Source organism: Malaya genurostris, chromosome 2 (genome assembly GCF_030247185.1).
Source record: "Malaya genurostris strain Urasoe2022 chromosome 2, Malgen_1.1, whole genome shotgun sequence".
NCBI lineage: Eukaryota > Metazoa > Arthropoda > Insecta > Diptera > Culicidae > Malaya > Malaya genurostris.
Genome location: NC_080571.1, coordinates 184,748,715 through 184,771,996, shown reverse-complemented (window position 1 = coordinate 184,771,996; position 23,282 = coordinate 184,748,715). Strand labels below are relative to the sequence as shown.

Here is a 23,282-nt window from a genome sequence, read left to right as displayed (position 1 = left end):
AAAAAAATCAACTTTCTGGGAATTTTGATATTTTTTCCCAAAAAGCCGATATAAAAAAATTTTTTTCGAGACGACACTAAATCTCGACGTATCATGCAATTCTAAGCCTTTTAGCATCAAATTTTTTTTTTGATTTCGGAAATTTCATGTAGTGAGGGAGTATGATGATTTTTCAAGATCTATGAATATTTCACTAAGTGGACTAAGAAGGGTTTGGCCTCGGATAAGACGTTCATAATCTTCCTAAGGAAATGTAGCTATATCTTAACTACAGAGAACAAAAAGGAAGAGTTTCATGCATGACTATCTTCCGTAATCATTATTTCTCAAAATTACGTACATTGCATTGAAAAATACATGAAATATCGTTTTTGTCCAAAACCCTTGTCAGGCTGACTAGTAATAATTCTAGTCAGTGACGTTAAATGCCACGCAAAATTCCTTAATTCGCTTGAATTAAGTTAACTTAAGCTTTTCGGATATCCGGGAAGAAACAAGTAGGGCATAAGAGCGGAAGTACGCTTTTATGCTGGCTACGGTTCTCCAGCGGACTGTACCTAGGGAAGGAGAACAAAGTTTATTTAATTGATTAAGGATACTTAGCCAATTCTCTTGCTCGAGAATTCCTTTTGTCCTTGGCGAGATGGCTTCCTGGTGGCGACGTCCTTCTGGGTGGCTGGTGGCGACGTCCTTCTGGGGTTTCTTTCAAAAACTAAAAACTGAAACACACTGGCTCTTCTTAAAACTCATCTAAGACTACTTTATTTTCAGTTTTCTTAAACTATATATACATGAATCTTATGGTAAAATAATGAAAATGTTGCACGACATGCATTTATCGCTATCTCCCTTTCTCCTTAGATGCTGACGTTACCATTCGTCAGCACGGGTAAACAAATTCCTGGTGCCTCACTACTACATAAAAATTTGATCCGATGATAGCACTTGCATTTTGTGCTATCCTTCGCTATTCCCTAACGGCTGCAAGTACCTTCCTAGAAGGCTCAAGTTTCAAGTTCAAATCTTGCTTAGCCGTCCTATCTAAACATATGCGGCACCTTATCTGTATGCTCGAAAAGCATGTTAATTATGTTTTCCAAATATTTCCATGACCGTTGCTAGATCGTCGTTTTATTCCATCCTTCGTTAGAGTTATATTTATTACTTTATTACCACAACCCTCCGAGAACAAGTTCTGACCGATATTTGTTATCGCCTCCTTTTGGCGTTTGTTTATGTTTTGTTCCTTCGCATTTCGTCATGGTCCTTGCTAGTTAATTTACATTGCCATCAGCACCAGCTTATCTGGTGTCTCGACCCGAACTTAGGCTTCCGCCGCTATATGAATCAGTGCAATATTAATGCATACGGGATGCGAGATTTGATGGGTAAATAACAGCTCTCATGACTGCGCTGGTAACGAACTATCGGGTCAAATTACTTCTTATTCATAGTGCTCCTTTAAGCACATTTATTTTGGTTGATAAATAAAGTCTATTAATGCCATCATCTGATTAATGCGATTGTAGCAAACACTACGCTCCACATTTCTTGCCCCGTAAATCTTCCTGAAGAATTACCTTTATTGATAATCGAGCGACTGTCGTGGAATATTGGAATTTACTCTTAAATTTTCAAATTGTGTTCGTCCTCTCTGTTATCCTTTGTTTCAATAAAAAATCAAAAAAATTATAATGAACTCTCAGCTATATTTTGCGGAAGCGGAAACAAATATTGCGGTGGCCTGCTTGAATCTCGTGTCGTATTACATTTTTTAATTCGTAGATAAATATATACTACCACATACATAATACCTAACAAACCTACACCCACTAATACATATTCAATAATGGGTTCACCTATATCTTGTTCCTTATAATCATCCTTTGTTATAGTGAAAATTTTGTTGTCAAATGGATTCGCAGGCTTATTTAATTCTGCTAATGCCGTTTCATTCTTCTCTAAATTGAAATTAATCTGAATTCTTTCTTTAAAGAATAAGTTTGTCCGCCTTTCTTCCCTATTCACGAATCCATATATAACACTCTTATTATTTTGGATTTTACAATCGAAATCTAATTTAACTACAGCCACCTTGTATGGTGGCGCTATAATAGAATTCTTGCAGTGAATTATAATACTAGTTGTGTCGCTGGCGAAGTAAAGCACCTGGTTCTCATCCGTGAGTGAAATCATCTCGGCGTATGGTAGCGATAGGTGCGTAATATTGCAGCGGCTTCTCGAAAGTTTGTGTGCCACTAGTCCAGATACGCAGTCAAGCTCCTTATGAACCGGGCTAGGTTCCACTATAAAATGAGTTTGGTTCATTCGTACTGGTTCCGTAGTTGGATAGAAATATTCCCCGTTATGGTCAATCAGTATGCGTGGTTTTCCTATATCAATGATGGCATGATTTTCCATATGAGATAGAGGAATAATTCGAAACATTACGTACACTGTTTTGCTGACAACTACAGTGTACATTGCGATTACGATAGTCCCATTGATCTGCTGCGTTTCATATTTTACCAATGAGGATTGTCGAAGAACTGTTAGTCCTGCTGGCAATGTTGACGAGATGTTGTCGAACGTTGCGGTAAGTTCTTCCGTCGAAAGTGGATATGATCTCATCCTTTTGTACTTGTGAAGCACTGCGTCAATAGTCTCTCGAGAAAGCATGATTATCTCGATCAAACGACTTTCCAAGTACTCCGTTTCACCTAGGGCGTACTTTTGCTTCAGGTGGTTTGTTTCCTTCATCAGACCGTAGAATTGATCGTTCAAGGTATTTCCCATCTCAGTGGTCTTTCCATTTAACTGAACTAACGACTCAGATAACTGATGTATTTTTTCATTGTCGTGCATTCTCATTGCTTTTAGTTCAGTTTCGATGTCATTTTCACCGAATAGGAAGCTCCACAAGAATCCAAATATCCCTTTTGAGCGTCGAGATCTTGTTCGCTCATAATCAATTTCGGAAATTGCATCCGAGCATAATTTGTTGAAGACGCTCAAAATTCTATTCATATTTTCATTTTTTATGTTCTTGGTCATGCGCTTCCTTGTTGCTGACATATTACATCTTATGCCTTCGATTAATTCCCGGTCTTCATTCGGCGATATCGACGTATTTATATTTGTCCGCCATATGCCCCGTTTCATAAAAGTAGTTCCTATGTGGTCGAGAAATACTCCATCTTGCTCGACCGGTGTTACTAATAAGGAATTCGCCGTGCTGAGAACTGCTGCCGTAGTTAACATAGCTGCAAGTACAGAACGAGGAGAAAAACGAATAACTGGTCTTTTCTTTTTGCCCGATTGAGAAATATTGTTAATTTCTCGTTTCATTTCAATCCGGTGATCTTCAAACTTAGGATCAGCGGATTCAGGTTCAGATACGTGCATTATTACATGCTCTGATTCTTGTTTATTTTGCGTCGGCTCAGGAGTTAAATCCTTCTTCTCGACGTCCAATATCGCGAGTTTAGCAACTGCGCGCCTAAAGGTACCTTTTCCGGTGATAACTTCAGCTTGTCTAGCTACGCCATCATCAGAAATAATTAATTTGACAACACGTCCTTTCAAAAACCGTCCAGGTGGTTCTTCATTATCTACCATTAAGACTATATCATCAGTCTTAATTGGTTTGACATCTCCAGTCCATTTTTCTCTGGTAATAAGTGTTGGAAGATACTCTTTCTTCCATTTATCCCAAAATACCTTCATGGCGTGTTGAATCCTTGCCTGCGAGTTCTTATCGTAAGGTTTTGGATCAATCTCGAAGGGTGGTGCATATTATCCCGGCCTTCCTAAAATCGCATGGAAGGGGGTTAATAGCTCATCATTCACATCCTTTAAAGCTCTATGTATCAAAGGACGTGAATTAACAAACCACTCCGCTTGAATAAAGGCTGATCGCAGCACTTCACTCGTAGGTGTCCTTTTAGACATATCATCTATCATGACACTAAGCGCCTTCTTTAGTATTCCTATTAACCTCTCCCATACGCCTCCAAAATGTGGAGCCGCTGGAGGGTTAAACACCCATGAAATTTCTAACTCTGCGGCTTCTCCTTGTCTCATTCTTGTGTCGACTTCTTGTAGGAGGCGTTTCAACTCTCTTTCGGCTCCAACAAAATTTGTTCCGATGTCGCTGCAAAGCTGAGTTACTTTACCTCTGCGACACTGAAAATTCCTAAAACATTCAAAAAAAAAGCATCGGTACTCAAATTTTCTGCCATTTCGATATGTATCCACGTGTAACTAAACAAGTGAAAATAACTCCCCTTTTTTGACATTTCTATCTTTTGAACATAGAAAGGTCAAAAATAATTCATTCCATTATACTAAAATGGAAACGCGTTTACAGCAGTCCCTACACGTGAGAGAAGAGCTACCATGACTCTAATCTTGGTGTTAATAAAGGGATATAATTTTTGTTTTAACTAATCAATTTTTTGGGTGTATAGTACTTTAATTATCCTTCTTTCTTCATTATTTAGAATGTCTTACCTTAACATGATTTTTATTTCCTTTTAAAGTTCTTCTATTTCAACATTTTTGAACATTAATTTTTTTTTCTTTCATCTTCCAAGCAGGATCGAAGTTATGTTTGGAAGTAATAAAATTGATATTTTCCATTCAAAATATTAGTCTATGCATAATTTTCTCCAATCAGAGAATGCCCTGACATCTATAAATTTGATGTTTGAATACTTTGTGCCGTTTTTTTTTTTTGAAAATATTTTCCAATTTAGTCCAATCATTAACGATCGAATTCTTCAATCGAACATTTTTCCACAGTCGGAGGTGGTTCGCTACCTGGTTCCTCATTCGACACACAAAGGTAACTTGGGAACCAGTCCTTATTCCTCTTGATTCAGGAGGGGTTTGCGAATTCGAGCGCAATGAAGGAGTTGTATGTGATGGACTTACGGATGCACATACCAACGACACACATGGCGGTGGACTTGTTTCTTTGAGCAGTTTACCCAAATTGTTGCCTGGTTGTAGTTCTGGTATAGGCAAGGAGTTCAGAGAACGTCGAGGCGTTAATCCATATGATTTGGCACTTCGTATAATTTTTTCATCTGATGATCCACCCACGGAATCTTTCTTAAACGTAAAATTATCCGACGTTAACCCCCCGTGTAGTGGCATGATGATATAATTATTTGTATCTTTACTATTGCCATCCAACTTTGCATAATAAACCAATTCCCTTTTCCATTCATATTTAAAGGGTACACTGAAGGCTTCATCGAGAGCATTGACAGGAGCGGTGACTTTTCGCTTAGTCACCATCGTAGACATAGTTAAAACTTCAGCGCTGTTGTCAAATGCATTCCCAGGTGCTGGTGCCATACCAACAACAGATTCCATTTTGTTCTGTTCGTCGGTAGATCCTAATGTGGCATTTCTCACCGAGACAACCACATTTTCCCAATATGCTTCCGTAGACGACCAAAGATTTGCTTCTAGTTCTTGGACTTTTTCAGAATTTGTGAAATCGGAAATCGTACTTGAGGATCTTGGAGAACTTAACATTCCGTTCTCGCTACCAGCGGCGTCCTCATCGATTCCGGCAAAATCATTTTCATTACTATCACACTCTAACTCTTCAGAATCGCTTGTGTTCTCCTCTGAGCCGGTGGTTATTGTAATTCCAGTTGTTCCACCAGTCGTACATGGCTGCAGCATATCATATCGGTGCAGCTTTGGTTGCTGCTCCATTCCTCTGGCATTACCGATAATCTTAGGCAAGGTTTCATAATAACTTTTCCATTCAATCGAGTTTCCTGAATTTACTGACATTGCGTCTTCTTTCATGCTCGCATTCTGAATGGAAGTCACGAGGGATAACATGGTCCTCTCGTGTATTCGCATCAGCTCAATAATTGCCCTGCTGCTGCCCTTTTTTGCTTGGAGTGCCATAGTTTTCATCTCCAAGTCTTTCGTCATTGCGGCGTATTCATCATTCCGCTTTTGACATTTTGCGCAATACCAGACTTCTGGTCTTGGTGGCCGTTCATCGAGTCCACACACGATGAATGAAACCACCTGTCGCAATCAACACATCTCAACATTTCGACCAATGCGCGATCTTTCTTCGTGCAAAGGCGACAATGTCCGTTTGGGTTAGAAACAAATTCCATCTTTTTGTAATTACAAGAGGAGGATTCTAATCTCGAATTTATTGACAATATCTCCTGGCAATACTTGATTTATTAAATAAACTCTTCCCTTGAAATAGTTTGAAACAACTATTCCCGAGGCTGACTAATCGTAAGTGAATTAGAAGGAATTTTGCGACACGCTCCTCTCTGGAGCCACCAAAATGTCAGGCTGACTAGTAATAATTCTAGTCAGTGACGTTAAATGCCACGCAAAATTCCTTAATTCGCTTGAATTAAGTTAACTTAAGCTTTTCGGATATCCGGGAAGAAACAAGTAGGGCATAAGAGCGGAAGTACGCTTTTATGCTGGCTACGGTTCTCCAGCGGACTGTACCTAGGGAAGGAGAACAAAGTTTATTTAATTGATTAAGGATACTTAGCCAATTCTCTTGCTCGAGAATTCCTTTTGTCCTTGGCGAGATGGCTTCCTGGTGGCGACGTCCTTCTGGGTGGCTGGTGGCGACGTCCTTCTGGGGTTTCTTTCAAAAACTAAAAACTGAAACACACTGGCTCTTCTAAAAACTCATCTAAGACTACTTTATTTTCAGTTTTCTTAAACTATATATACATGAATCTTATGGTAAAATAATGAAAATGTTGCACGACATGCAGTGCAACATTTATTGCTATCTCCCTTTCTCCTTAGATGCTGACGTTACCATTCGTCAGCACGGGTAAACAAATTCCTGGTGCCTCACTACTACATAAAAATTTGATCCGATGATAGCACTTGCATTTTGTGCTATCCTTCGCTATTCCCTAACGGCTGCAAGTACCTTCCTAGAAGGCTCAAGTTTCAAGTTCAAATCTTGCTTAGCCGTCCTATCTAAACATATGCGGCACCTTATCTGTATGCTCGAAAAGCATGTTAATTATGTTTTCCAAATATTTCCATGACCGTTGCTAGATCGTCGTTTTATTGCCTCCTTCGTTAGAGTTATATTTATTACTTTATTACCACAACCCTCCGAGAACAAGTTCTGACCGATATTTGTTATCGCATCCTTTTGGCGTTTGTTTATGTTTTGTTCCATCGCATTTCGTCATGGTCCTTGCTAGTTAATTTACATTGCCATAAGCACCAGCTTATCTGGTGTCTCGACCCGAACTTAGGCTTCCGCCGCTATATGAATCAGTGCAATATTAATGCATACGGGATGCGAGATTTGATGGGTAAATAACAGCTCTCATGACTGCGCTGGTAACGAACTATCGGGTCAAATTACTTCTTATTAATAGTGCTCCTTTAAGCACATTTATTTTGGTTGATAAATAAAGTCTATTAATGCCATCATCTGATTAATGCGATTGTAGCAAGCACTACGCTCGACAACCCCTAAAAATTGTCTATTGAAATATATGCGGGGCATGACGCCCGATCGTGGAATACTTGAAAAATATACATTTTAAATTTCGCGAAGTGATAATTTTCTGAACATAGAGGCAGGATGATCTTAAATAACGGGTGAACCTCCATCAAAACAACGGATTAAAGCTCATGACAACCACGGGGCCATATGCACCCTCATAAAGCTTCTTCTTCTTATTTGAAGAAAGCTTTAGACTTTTCATTGACGAAATATTTGCCAGATGGAAGATTGTTCACTATTATTCATCAAATTCATAACTTGTGGCAAATTTTTGTAAACGAGTTCTTGAGCATTTCGCCTCACACAATTCGGGTCGTTTTGCCCGAAACATATATACATCGTGTATATTAGAACTAATTTTAGAAACCCGAATGATTGTCAAAGAAGTTCACTGGTTACATAATTAAAATCGTTTTCCTAACCTTAGAAAATTACTATGGAACGAACATCAAAAATTACTTATAACAGAGACATTTTTTTTTTAATTTTTCCAGAAATGATTGAACCATCGCTACCGAAATTTCATAGTTATCAGTAGTTATGGCGGACTTTCAGTTTCATTAAAATTTCAGTGAAAAAAATTCAGAACTTTTGAGGAAAGCAAAAGGTGCATTATGCCTCGGGGGAGCGTTTTACCCCATCATCCCCTACTTCCGGGAGAAAGTAGAAAGCTCAGTACGGAATGCTTTGAAGTCGGAAATCATCACCGTCACTGGTGGCATAGATTGTTGTTTCTTCCCAGAACGAATTTTGGGAATTGGGAATTTTTGAAGAATTTTCTTCTATGTAGCTACAATCGGATTCAGGAAGAATCTCGTAAATATTGTTGTTTTTTATTTTTACATTTAGATTCTATTAGATCGTGAATGTTATTAGAAAAATGTTGAATAACGGTGTGTGATTTATTCCGTATTGAATTATTTTTAGCCTTAGGCTTGTTACCTTTCCGGTTTGACGCAGGCATTTTTTAAATGAATGAAATTTGAAATTAAATTAACTAGGCTAAATTAGTCTTCGATTAGACTTCTTGTTTGGAAAAGTCTTGATAAAGACTGATTTTGTGGTAGTCTTAATAAAGACTGATTAGTTCGAAGAATAGTTTTTTGAATAGCTAGCCTTAAAAAAGGCTGATTAATTTATTAGTATTGAAAAAGTCGGGTGGGTAATGTCAGAGACATAACTGGATGTCGTGAATACGAAAACAACTGACATGTTCCTCAACACTTCCGAACATCAATTGTATGATTTATGCAAGCATTCCCCTTTTTCACATTTTTCGCAAAAACAAAGAAAGTTTCACTTGATCTCGATTACTGTGAATTTCACACAGCGAAAAGTGCACAAATCTAAGCAAACTGTTCTTGATTTGCAGTAAACTGAGGATATTTCCCTACGATTTGCGAACAACAAATCCAAATAGTTCTTTAGAAAACTTTTAGAGCCATTAGAACGGCTGATCTTGTGCAATGCTCTCCACCGTTGTTTTTTTTCCAATGACAATGACTGGCAGCTGTGACGTATCGCTCTTGTCGAAAGCGAAACTAACTGTGCAGACGACACAGAACACATCTGCTCGCAGTGGCGATAGAATCCAAACTGATTAAATTTTTGTTAAGAGATTTCCTTTGATGTGATTTCGTTTGTAGCTTTTTCACTAATGGGCGGTCCTAACGGTTATAAAAATTGCCGCATTCAGAATTTGAATGTTGATTATTTCATTTCGGATTTGCATAATTTATTGAAAGAAACTATCAATATGCTGAAGGGACTCGTTTCTAGCATTCAGAAAGGTCAAATTGCGTAATTATCTACGACATTAAACTCTGGAACATTTTTCGCAAAAACAAAGAAGGCTTCACTTGATCTCGATTACTGTGAGTTTCACACAGCGAAAAGTGCACAAATCTAAGCAAACTGTTCTTGATTTGCAGTAAACTGAGGATATTTCCCTACGATTTGCGAACAACAAATCGTAATAGTGCTTTAGAAAACTTTTAGAGCCATTAGAACGGCTGATCTTGTGCAATGCTCTCCACCGTTGTTTTTTCCCAATGCTAATGACTGGCAGCTGTGACGTAATCGCTCTTATCGAAAGCGAAACTAGTTGTGCAGACGACACAAAACACATCTGCTCGCAGTGGCGATACAATCAATTCGCTCCTGAGCTGCTCCAGTGAATCGAATCTTTAAAGTGAGCTGACAGCTCACAGCTCTTTTTAAAAGAACACCAGCTCACCAGTTCACCGCACTGGTAAGGTGGAAACAAGCTACGAGCTGAACGGATCTTCGGCTCTTGAAGAGCGAGTTATAAATGAGAAGAAATGTGTACATGAGCTATTGTTCGTTCTTCCAAATGTGTATCTATCCTTCTTTAACAGATTGAATGAGCCATTGTCAATAAGAAATTTTACCTCTCACGCAGTAGGCTACGGTACATTCAGGGATGTCAACAAATGTGACATAATAATGATTCGCACACGTTGAACAGTCGTTCGCACCGCACGCGTATAGCTCTTGGCTCCTGGAATTTTTTTCTGGCTACCTAGAGTTTCATTGATTCAAGGCTTCAGTCTTTTTCAAGGCTACCTGAATCACTAACTAAGTGACTAAGTGATACAAAGAGTGATATTAGAGTGACTAAGTGATACAAAGAGTGATATTAGTGTGACTAAGAAATTAATCAGCCTTTTTTAAGGCTAGCTAGGAGTCTAATCGAAGACTAATTTAGCCTAGTTAATTTAATTTAAAATTTCATTAATTTCAAAAATGCCTGCGTCCAACCGGAAAGGCAACAAGCCTAAGGCTAAAAATAATTCAATACGGAATAAATCACAATCCGTTATTCAACATTTTTCTAATAACATTCACGATCTTATAGAATCTGAATGTAAAAATAAAAGACAACGGACGGATTTCCCTTCCGTTGATCCTATGCCGTCTAACAATATTTACGAGATTCTTCCTGAATCCGATTGTAGCGACATAGAAGAAAATTCTTCAAAAATTCCCAAAATGGACGCTTGTCGTTCTGGGAAGAAACATCAATCTATGCCACCAGTGACGGTGATGATTTCCGACTTCAAAGCATTCCGTACTGAGCTTTCTACTTTTCTCCCGGAAGTAAAAGTCTCATTTCAAATCGGACGAAGAGGAGAATGTCGAGTCTTGGTGGATGGATTGGAAGATTACGAACGTCTTATTCGATATTTGTCCGAAAAACTTCATAAATTTTATTCATATGATATAAAATCAGACAGACCCTTCAAGGCTGTCTTGAAAGGATTATCAAATGATCAAAGTATTGATGAAATTAAAAATGAACTAAAAGAATTGCTTGGTTTTGCCCCTTCCCAAGTAATACTTATGAAAAAAAGAGCGAATGGTACTTCTAAACCACGCTCTGGAATTTCCCATGAACTTTACCTAATACACTTCAATCGAAGTGATGTAAACAATTTGAAAACTTTAGAAAAAGTACGTTTCATTTCCCACATTAAAATTCATTGGGAACATTATAAACGGCATAATCGTATTGCAAACTTAACGCAATGTCGTCGTTGCCAAGGCATCGGTCATGGAACCAAAAATTGTCATATGGATATACGGTGTTTGAATTGTGGTAAATCGCATTCGAAAGACGTTTGTCCAATGAATGAAACCACTGATAAATTTTCATGTTCAAATTGCAATGGAAATCATAAATCCAATTATTTGAAATGTCCTGTCAGGGAAAAAATTTTAAACGCTCGTTCGCTTAGACAACAAGTCAAATCAACGACCTTAAATTTACAGAACATACCTGAAAATTCTTCTAAGGCACCTGCCAATTCGTCTTCTAACGAAAACAATTTATTGACAGGTAGATCGACCTCGTCATCATCTTCTTCTAATGTCAGTTATGCTGGTATATTAGGTAGAAATCTATCTCCTATTTCTTCTAATGTAAATAATCAAAACACAGGACCGCCTTGCAGTTCTTCTTCTAACGAAAACAATTTATTAATAGGTAGACCGGCCAAATCATCTTCTTCTAATGGCAGTCTACCTACAAATATTCCTTCAATGCCATTCGCTTCTTTAAATGAAGTCGATTTAGGCGATATAACTGAAAACAAAATGATCTACCTACAAGATCAACTTTTTCAAATGATCATCCAAATGAATTCGACTTCATCACTTTTTGAAGCATTTCAAATCGGATGGAAATTTGCAAATAATATTATAATGAATTTAAAATTTAACAGTGATGTTAAATAATTATTTGAATATTTTAAATTGGAATGCTCGATCTTTGAAATCGAGTGAAGATGAATTTTTTAATTTTCTCAAAGTTCACAAAATTCATATTGCCATTGTGACAGAAACTTTTCTTAAACCAAATGTAAAATTGAAAAGTAATCCACATTATGTGGTTCATCGATTTGACAGGTTTACTGGAATTGGTGGTGGAGTTGCCATTTTTGTCCAACGGCAAATTAAACATCGAATTTTACCTTCTTTCAATACTAAAGTTATTGAAAGCTTGGGAATCGAAGTTGAAACCATTCATGGAATTTATTTCATCGCTGGAGCATATTTGCCATTCCAATGCACCGGCGAACAATTAAATTTCTTTAAAGGCGATTTGCAAAAACTTACAAGATATCGATCGAAATTTTTCGTAATAGGGGACTTAAATGCTAAGCATGTCCAGTGGAATTGTAGGCAAAATAACAGTAATGGTAAAATACTTCATAATCAACTCTCAGCTGGTTACTTTACAGTTCTTCATCCCAGTAATCCTACTTGTTTCTCTTCCGTGAGAAACCCGTCTACAATTGATCTGGTTCTAACAGATCAAAGTCACATTTGTAGTGAACCGATTACTCATGCTGATTTTGACTCAGATCATCTTCCTGTAACATTCAGACTTTCCAACGAAGCTATAATTAATCCAATTAGTACTATTTTCAACTATCATAGAGCTAATTGGTTGGATTACAGATCTCACATTGAAAATCACGTGGATCATGAAACTATTTTAGAAAATTCTGCGGATATCGACACAGCAATTGATAATTTGAATCATTATATTATCGAAGCTAGAAATCTTTCAGTTCCCAAAGCTCAAACTAAATTAAATTCTCCTATCATCGATGACAATCTTCAACTGCTTATTCGGTTGAAGAATGTTCGTCGACGACAATATCAACGTTCTCGTGATCCTGCTATGAAAAACATAGTTAAGGATTTACAAAAAGAAATTAAACATAGATTTACTCTTTTGCGAAATGAAAATTTCGCTAAAGAAGTTGAACAAATTAAACCATATTCTAAACCTTTCTGGAAACTTTCTAAGGTTCTTAAGAAACCTCAGAAACCAATTCCTGCTCTCAAGGAAGGAAATCAAATACTTCTTACAAATGGTGAAAAAGCTCAAAAACTTGCTCAGCAGTTCGAGAGTGTCCACAATTTTAATTTAAACGTTGTGAGTCCTATTGAAAATGAAGTCTCACTGAAATATGATCATATTTCAACTCAAGTGTTATCACACGATGACATTATTGAGACGAATTTTGATGAAATTAAATCAATTATTAGGAAACTCAAAAACATGAAGGCTCCTGGTAATGATGGAATTTTTAATATTCTTATTAAAAATCTTCCCGATGTTGCCTTGAGACTCCTGGTTAAAATTTTCAACAAGTGTTTTTCATTAGCTTACTTCCCAAAAAGATGGAAAAACGCTAAAGTAATTCCTATCCTGAAACCTGATAAAAACCCAGCAGAAACATCAAGTTATCGACCAATTAGCTTACTTTCTTCTATCAGTAAACTTTTTGAAAAAATTATCTTGTTGAGAATGATGACTCATATAAATGAGAATTCAATTTTTTTACCAGAGCAGTTTGGATTTCGTCATGAACATTCAACTACTCATCAACTTGTCAGAGTAACGAACATGATAAAATCAAATAAATCTTCTGGGTTATCCACTGGAGTTGCTCTTCTAGACATAGAAAAAGCATTCGACAGTGTTTGGCACAAAGGTTTAATAGCAAAAATGTCTGATTTCCAGTTTCCTATTTATTTGATCAAAATGATTCAAAATTATTTAACTGATCGTACTCTTCAGGTTAGCTATCAGAATTGTAAATCTGAATTGCTACCCGTACGAGCCGGTGTTCCGCAGGGTTCGAGTGTAGCTCCAATCTTGTATAATATTTTCACTTCTGATCTTCCAAATCTACCCGTTGGTTGTCAGAAATCGCTATTCTGTGACGACACAAGTCTGTTAGCCACAGGTAGAAATCTAAGAGTGATCTGCAGTCGCCTACAAAGAAGTTTAAATATTTTCAGTGATTATCTGTCAAAATGGAAAATTAAACCAAATGCAGCAAAAACGCAATTAATTATCTTTCCTCACAAGCCAAGAGCTTCTTTTCTTAAACCAAACAATAATCACATTCTCAAATTGAATGGCTTGGAATTGACATGGTCTGATCAAGCTAAATACTTAGGTTTAACGTATGACAAAAAACTCACTTTCAAGGATCACATTGAAGGAATCCAGGCAAAGTGTAATAAATATATTAAATGTTTATATCCTCTTATAAACAGAAATTCTAAGCTCTGTCTAAAAAACAAATTGTTAATTTATAAACAAATTTTCAGACCAGCCATGCTTTATGCGGTACCAATTTGGTCAAGCTGTTGTTCCACCAGGAAGAAAACGCTTCAAAGGATTCAGAATAAAATTCTGAAAATGATTCTGAAGCGTCCTCCCTGGTTTAGTACAAATGAGTTACACAGACTCACAAATATAGAACCATTAGATGTAATGTCACATAATATTATAAGCAAATTCCGACAAAAATCGATGCAATCTTCAATTGAATCGATTCGCTCTCTGTATTAGTTAGTAAGTTAGTATATAAGTTCCTTTTCCCCATTACACAATACAAGTAGGTTTAGAATTTTCCCTACACAAAAATCTTAGAATTGCGGAAGCAAATGATGTCTTCATGGTAATAACCAAATCATATATATATATATATATATATATATATATATATATATATATATATATATATATATATATATATATATATATATATATATATATATATATATATATATATATATATATATATATATATATATATATATATATATATATATATATAACAGGGCTGAAAAGTCACCACTTGTGGCTGAACACCCAATTTAAATCTTAATAATTTAATTTTAACTCATATTCCAATAAATAGTTATTTAAAAAAAAAAAAATGATTCGCACACAAATTAGTTCGCATAGCATTGTTCTTTGTGCATTAATGATTTCGATCATGCATAAAAAAGAAAAACGGAGTAAGAGAAACGGCGCAAGAAAAACGGCGCTAAAAACTAACCATCAGTTCAATCTAAATGAGCTGATGAGCTGATGCATTGAATCGATTCACTTTAGTGAGCTGATCGGTTCGGAGCTGCTCACCGGTATGAGCTGTTTCGCACATCTCTAACCAAACTGATTCAAGTTTTGTTGAGAGGCTTGTTTCTACCTGATTTCGTTTGTAGCTTGTTCACTAATGGGCGGTCCTAACGGCTATAAAAATAGCCGCATACAGAATTTTAATGTCGATTATTTCATTTCGGATTTGCATATTTTATTGAATGAAACTATCAATATGCTGTAGGGATTTGTTTCCAGCATTCAGAAGAGTCAAATTGCGTAATTCTCTACGACATTAAACTCTGGAACATTTTTTGCAAAAAAAAGGCCTCACTTGATCTCGATTACTGTGAATTTCACACAGCGAAAAGTGCACAAATCTAAGCAAACTGTTCTTGATTTGCAGTAAACTGAGGATATTTCCCTACGATTTGCGAACAACAAATCCTAATATTTCTTTAGAAAACTTTTAGACACATTAGAACGGCTGATATTGTGCAATGCTCTCCACCGTTGTTTTTTTCTCAATGCTAATGAATGAAAGCTGCCAGCTGTGACGTAATCGCTCTTGTCGAAAGCGAAACTAGCTGTGCAGACGACACAAAACACATTTGCTCGCAGTGGAGATTGAATCCAAACTGATTGAATTTTTGTTAAGAGATTTCCTTGTATGTGATTTCGTTTGTAGCTTTTTCACTAATGGGCGGTCCTAACGGCTATAAAAATAGCCGCATACAGAATTTTATTGTCGATTATTTCATTTCGGATTTGCATAATTTATTGAAAGAAACTATCAATACGCTGTAGGGATTCGTTTCTAGCATTCACAAGGACCAAATTGAGGAACTCACTGCGATATTCACCACTTTTCGGAACATTTTTCCCGGACGATTTGTTGTACAGCAGCAGCTATTTTGTTCTTTTCCTTAGAACGCGTTCTGATTGGCTGGTGTTGACATGGAGCAAATGAGACAGGTTTTTCAATAGTGTACTATTGAAATACTTCAATGCTTTCAAAATTCAAAATTTCGATTCTATTGGTAGTTAGATTATATAAATCTTTTCACAGATCACTGAGCTATGAGCTTTAAAAATACGAGAAAGGCAAACGCGCCTTATGAATTATCCTCTTTGATACTCGTTTATACCAAACATTTCAGAAAAGTTTAATTTTAAATTATTTGAGACTATGTCACAAAACTGAAAATTTTATCATAAAATTGTGATCATATTTCCGATGGCATGTCGCAAGAATTATGTTGATTCATTAGATACAACAATAGATATTCACGATCAAAAACTTATCACTCTCTCAGAGGGTAAATTTTGAAAAGGCACCCCATAGTAAAGTAAGTCGTATTCACGACAAAAGACTGATTATATTAAAAAATCACTCTTTGTATAGCCTTGAGAAAGGCTGACAAATTGTTAGTCTTTAAAAAGACTATTAGTGATTCAGGAAGCCTTGAAAAAGACTGAAGCCTTGAATCAATGAAACTTTAGGTAGCCAGAAAACATTTCCAGGAGCCAAGAGCTATACTCGTGCGGTGCGAACGACTGTTCAACACCGACTGCCAAAGGATTTGTTATTGTTTATCAGTGCAAGGTGATCATAAAACGATTCATAAGACACTGTCTGATGCATTCTCGCACATCAGATTTCGAAAGAGGCTATTCGTACATCGTGAAGGAATTTACAGCAGAAGAATGTAGGATCATTCACCTGGTAGGGGCGGTAACATTAACCCATAACAGCAGAATTCGAAAAATTAAGAGGAACAGCTTAACTAGAGAGAAAATATTGATAGTGGGACATGCTTTCGGAAATAATAGCAAAGGAGGCGTTTATAGAACGCATGAGTATACGAGGTCTGTTCAAATAGTTCCCGGAATTTTTTAATTGCGCGCGTCTGGAGAGTCCGGTGGTCAAATTTTTTTTTATTGTGTTGGTATATATGTCCCTAATGTATGGTGAAATTTTCAGCTGTATTCATTGTTTACATTCTGTCTTGTAGCGGCTGGTGTAGACGTGTTTTTTTGAGCTCGGCGATTTTTGTTAGTTTAAACAATGGAAGAATTGAAGAGTCAAAGAATTTGTATTAAATTTTGCGTGAAAAATGAAATAAAGTGTAACCAAGTATGCGAAATGTTACAGAGAGCCTACGGTGAGTCTGCTATGAAAAAAACAAGTGTTTACGAGTGGTATAAGCGTTTCCAAGATGGCCGCGAAGACGTTGAAGACGACGAACGCTCCGGTCGACCCAGCACGTCAATAATCGATGAAAATGTGGGAAAAGTGGAAAAATTGATTATGGATGATCGCTGAATATCTATTGGAGAAGTTGCTGATGAAGTTGGCATATCAGTTGGCTCATGCCATCATATTTTTTCAAATGTTTTGGGCATGAAACGAGTGGCAGCAAAATTCGTTCCAAAACTGATGAATTTTCATCAAAAAAACAAACGATTTTTTGGCTAAAAACAAGATTTTAATCATGCCCCAACCTCCTTATTCACCAGATATCGCTCCGTGTGATTTTTTCCTGTTCCCAAATTTGAAGAGACCCATAAAAGGACAGCGTTTTTCATCGATTGAAGAGATGAAGGCAGAATCGCTGAGAGTGCTACAGAGCATTACAAAAAGTGACTATCAGGGGTGTTTCGAAGACTGAAAAAAAACGCTGGCATAAGTGTATTATATCTAGGGGGGATTACTTTGAAGGGGACCATATAGATGTAGACGAATAAATAAATATTTTTTTAGAAAAATGAGAATTCCGGGTACTTTTTGAACAGACCTCGTACATGGACCAACACATTAGTTTACTATGAATGCGAGATTTCATTATCATCACCATTTCATCGAAAGTCTGATAAAGCTTGCTACAGATAGAATTGGAACAAAGACAATTGCCTGTATTTCAGTTATTTATTACTGAGTTCAATATCTTTTTTATACAAATGTAGCGTTTTCTTCATACTTTTAAGAAAAAAATACGGATAAAATTATTCGTCACGGTTTCGAAGGAATTCTCGAATTTTTCCTGTAACACGGCTCATTAGGCGGCGCACCTTCTTCGTCCATCGTTTTAGCTATCTTATTCCACCAGGTCGTCATCTGATTGATGTCTTTGACAACCTTTCCCTTTGCCTTAAGTCTCCTCTTCATGATTGCCCAGTATTTCTCAATAGGGCGGAACTGGGGACAGTTGGGTGGGTAAAGGTTTTTTGGAACAAACTGTCTGCATACCATTCTTGAACGACTTTACTGTAATGACAGCTTGCAAATCTGGCCAAAACATTACGGTTCATTCGACAGAAAATGCGAAATTTAATATATATATAATCAAGGTGATCGCCGTATAGCATCAAACGTTATTCACAAAATTTTGTAAGGGCAAATACCTAACAGACAAGGATTTCATTTCGACGCTTTGATTTGACAACGCGATCAATCGATACTGGAGCAAAATAAAATCCTGATCAAACTTGATAGGAAATTTAACGTCAGCTATCATTGGATTATATAAAAAATAAAATAAATCTAGATTCCCCAGTGTAATAGTGCTGTAGTTGAATTATTTTCTACCAAGAATTGATCCACTGGTTTCCTGTTCCATGTCGTAAAAGGCCACAAAAATAGGAACTTCTAAGTTAAGGTGTATTTCCATGCCGATGACTGAATGGCTGCAGGAAGTTAAACAATTCAGTCGTGAGCGGAATATCTTTCCCTTACTGTGTTACGCGAAGCTCTGGCACAGTGGACGATTTCATTCTTCGCAACTTGTGGGATATAAATGATTAAAGAATTTTAAATAATCCTTCCATGGTTCGCTATAGGCGGTTATAAGCCAAAATATTCGGCTTCTTCTAGTTGTTGTACGGTAAGTGCTGGAGATGGATTGTTCGTTACTTTAATTGATAATGGTTAGAGTAGCACAAATCAATCTCCAGTATGCATACTTGCAAATAGTGCTCTCGATGTTTCTCTCATATCGGTGCTCACAACTCGGGATATTTGTGCTTTCGTAGCTGGTGTGACTATTGATGGCATAGACAGGAAATATGTCTATTGTTCGGCATATTTGCCGCATAACCAACCTTAGCCAAGCGATGACTTCAAAAAGGTTGTATCATACTGTAGCAAAAGTGATTCTCCGCTTATAATCGGCAGTGACATCATGGTGAGCATTGATGTATCATTTGGGGCAGCACAGATATTATTTCAAGAGGCTCTGATTTGTTGGAATTTGTGAGCAGTACAAACCTGCACATAGTTATAGCAGCTCGCTTTTCGAGCTCCGGTTATTTATTATAATTTTGCAGTGATTACATTAGCTAGCCGCAGGTTTCGGTTGATTTGAATAATCCTTTAGTGTGCCTGTGGTTGGAGTGAATTGTGCGATTAAGGATAAGTGACCATAATCGGTATGCCTGACCGAAAAAAGTTCTTGGGCTTTCATCCTTCAGTTCTTGCTTATTTCTCAGAAAGTTCTTTTGGGTTGCAGGAGAGTGGTTGTGCCGCCTCCAATAGGTATTCGGATCAGCTGCGGTGTTGTCCACTTCTATCGGTGCATCAAAGACGGTGCCTTGTGTGGCGAAAAATTGATAGTGTGTGCGATATTGGGATAAGTGATTTAGTATATCTTTCCATACATAGTCTGTGACAGAGTGTCCTGCGTTTCGGCAGTGCTTCTCAAAGTACCAGTTGTGAATGAGTGGATGTGTTGTGATTTGTTGGCGGTGCTCTGTTCGTGGTCAGTGATTCTGTTTCCTCGACTGATAGCGATTGCTCACTTGGCTGCTGAGGTTAAGTGAGACGGATTTAACGGACTGATAGAACGATCTCCGTGTACCATCCGCGAGCATTTTTTCAGTTGGTATTCACAGTGTGGCTCCGTAGTGGTGGTGCTGTTGATGGTCTGACACGCCGCATGCTGCATGTTTACTCAAGGTAGGTGTTGCTTTATTTATTCTGTGAACAACTGGACTGTGCCTGCACCCGAGTAGGGCGGTTTGTCTGCTTCGACAGTTTACTCATATTTGCTTTACAATATATATTATTATTTCTTATTAGTTGTTTTTTTTACCCTCTTCAGGCTTTTTTTATACCTTTTTGATGTGTATCTGTTAGATTTAAATAATTGTAATAACTATTTCATTTTGTCTCGTTATTTGTTTCCTCCGTTTTGTTTCGAGCACGATCTAGTATTGGATTATATAAATGGATTGTGAAGACGTGAATTATGATGATACTTGTGGCATTTGTCATCAGGAAGATACCAACAAAAGTGACCTTCTCACTTGCATGTACTGATTTGCCTCTATTCACCTGAAATGCCATGGCATTACAGGTGTTGCAGTCAGGCGAGCTAAGCAGAATCCCTAGTTTTGTTCGATAAAATGTTCAGTAATTTATAAACGAATTGTTGATATGCAAATGAAATGAAAAATCTCTCATATACTCAATAACTAGCAAAGTTAATACAACTAAATCAAATGCTGTATCTGCACAAATTCAACATGTACGGGAAGAGGTCAAAACCATAACTAGTGCTGTGGAGTCTTGTCAAAACTTTTTTTTTGGGAAATTCGATGCTATTGCAAAGGATTTCGAAGACTTGAAGACTGAGAATGCTCGTCTGCAATTAGAAATTGAAAAATTAAAACAATTGCAGTCATCACTGACAGCTATTGTGAATAAACTTGAAATGAATTTCGATAGAGAAAATAAAAAGTCAGTTGCAAAACAACGCGATGATACTTGGATTGCCCTCTCTCCCCAACGAAAATGTTACGGATCTTGTGTTGAAAACTTTTAAATGTATCGGTGTAAATATGTCTCAGGACTGTATTGTCTCTTCGTCCAGATTATATCCGAACAACAAACATAATAATGCTGTTGTTCCAATTAGAGTTGCTTTCAAAACGGAAAGTATGAAAGATGCGCTGTTGAATAAGAAGCAGGAGTATGGCCCGTTACTTGCAACGGCAGTAGACAGTTCAATGAATATCAATGGTAGAGAAATCAGAGTCGCAATTCGTGAAGATTTGTCCGCTTGCTCCTTCGAGTTCCTAAGGGAAATGCGGGAACTGCATTTTAGTGAAAAAAGAAGATAATTCAATAATAGACAAAATCAGTTGTAAACTAGACATTGCACGCATTATTAATCCATATAAAGAGGTAGAGAAATGAGAGTCGCAATTCGTGAAGATTTGTCCACTTGCTCCTTCGAGTTACTAAGGGAAATGCGGGAACTGCAGAGGTCATTGAATATTAAATATATATGGCCTGGTCGCGGTGGGATAATCTTAGTGAAAAAAAAGATAATTCGATAATAAACAAAATCAGTTGTAAGCTAGACATTGCACGCGTTATTAATCTACAAAAACTAGATAATTCTTTTGTCTCATTGCCAGAACAAATAGCTCCCAAACGAAAAAGAAATTTTAATATTGTTTTTTAATCTTTTTTAACTATTTCAACTCTTTTTTTTTGCTTTTATATTATTATTAATCAAATCCGAAAAACTTCTTCCACGACAACATTTATAATTTCAACGATATCTACGTTAGTAATGATAAACAAACGTTACAAATTTTACAGTTGAATGTAAGAGGTATAAATGAACTGTCCAAGTTTGACGTAATTCTACAGGACCTAGAGAATGGTAAAACTTCTATAGACGTTATTGTTATTGGAGAGACATGACTTAAAAATGAAAACTGCATCCTTCACGAAATACCACAATATAGAGCCTTGCAGGAATCGCTCTAGTGGTGGATTAGCCACAAAACATTCAACTTAGACTTATCAAAGTTCATACTCTTGATAGGTTCCATCACATATACATTGAACTGTGTGTCAAAGGACAGTTTTATGATGTTCATGGAGTATATCGCCCGCCCAGTTTTGACTTTAATGATTTTTTTGTATATTTAGAAAGCTTGATGTATGTATGTATGTATAGTCCAACCTAAACGTTATTATACGTTTATTTTTCATGCACTCGTGCGAATGGTGGAACTCCGACAATTTATGAAGACTCACCAAAACCTACTAAATCATGCAATGCGCTTACTCAACTAATGCGAGACATGCTGCTTAAAACTATCAAAAGCCATTCCTGTTGACTATCTATCTATTGATTCATGTACACCGGCCTCACGTTCCTACACATCCCCTCCTACTGATGACTCTGCATTCCCGTTTTTCAGTTGAGATGCATTTGTTCCGAGTCGTCTCGCGCTTCCGTTGCATGCGACCCTGGGGATTGTCCCGTTAATTCAGCTACGCCGTATTGGATCTTCGTGCCGTATTGTGCGTTGAACGATTTGCTTATTGAGCAGGGCGATCACAGCTTGGTCTCTCGGTGCACGGCTCACGCACACTGGCTTCTATACAATGGATTAGCGCAGGTTTAACAGAAGCGGGCTAACATAAAAGGCTCTGAATTGAAGAGAAGCTGAATTGAGTCTCCGTTTTCCGTGAATAGATTACCTGATTTGAGCCTTGTGTTTGCTTCACGTCACGTTCTTGATCTGATGCAAGCGAGAAACAAATCCATGTGCTTGGATTTGTTTCTCGCTCGGAATTTGTCTAACCGCACTCGACACGTTTAGTGCCTCTGTTCACCGCACTCGATCGCGAACCGTTCGAAGGCTTTGTTCGAACCACAATGAAGTGGATATGAATACATCTCGGTTTTAATCGTGTGTAAGGTCGGGGAGTGTGCATGAGAGAGACCACTCTATTATCATCAATATGTGTCTATCGGACGATTGGATGATGATAATAAAAGGAAGTTGGAAAATTGCGTCAAGCGTTAGATGACTTTGAATCGGCACTCCGAGTATAATTTTTCTATTTTTATCGGCATAATTTCAAATGTGTAATAACGTTCGTGCTTCATTGTAGGTGATGTGAATGTCCCAGGTAATACGATTAACCACAACATTGTGACAAGATATATGGCACTGTTAGGTTCTTACAGTTTTATTTGTACAAACTGTTTTTCTACCAGACCAACTAGTAACAACATACTTGACCATGTTTTATGTAAACTTGACGATGTCAATCGAGTACGAAATGACACTATTTTTAATAACCTTAGTGATCATTCACAAGTATTATCAACTATGGAGATTTTGCTGAAAAGGATCCAATGTTACTGACAAAAAAGGTCATTAATCGTCGTCAAATTAATCGCGAAATCTCAAGTTTTATGAACAGTATTGATATCAATGAAAATGCAGAATCTACACAGAAAAAAATTATGAATTTTATTGGTGACAGAATTCTAC

The 23,282-nt window shown here is 37.1% G+C and overlaps 1 protein-coding gene across 4 annotated transcripts in view; it reads left to right on the top strand.

The window, feature by feature from the left end:
- Window positions 1–23,282, top strand: part of LOC131432680 (putative fatty acyl-CoA reductase CG5065) — a 729,032-nt gene that overhangs the window by 338,654 nt on the left and 367,096 nt on the right. The gene's annotated exons all lie outside the window — the stretch shown is intronic.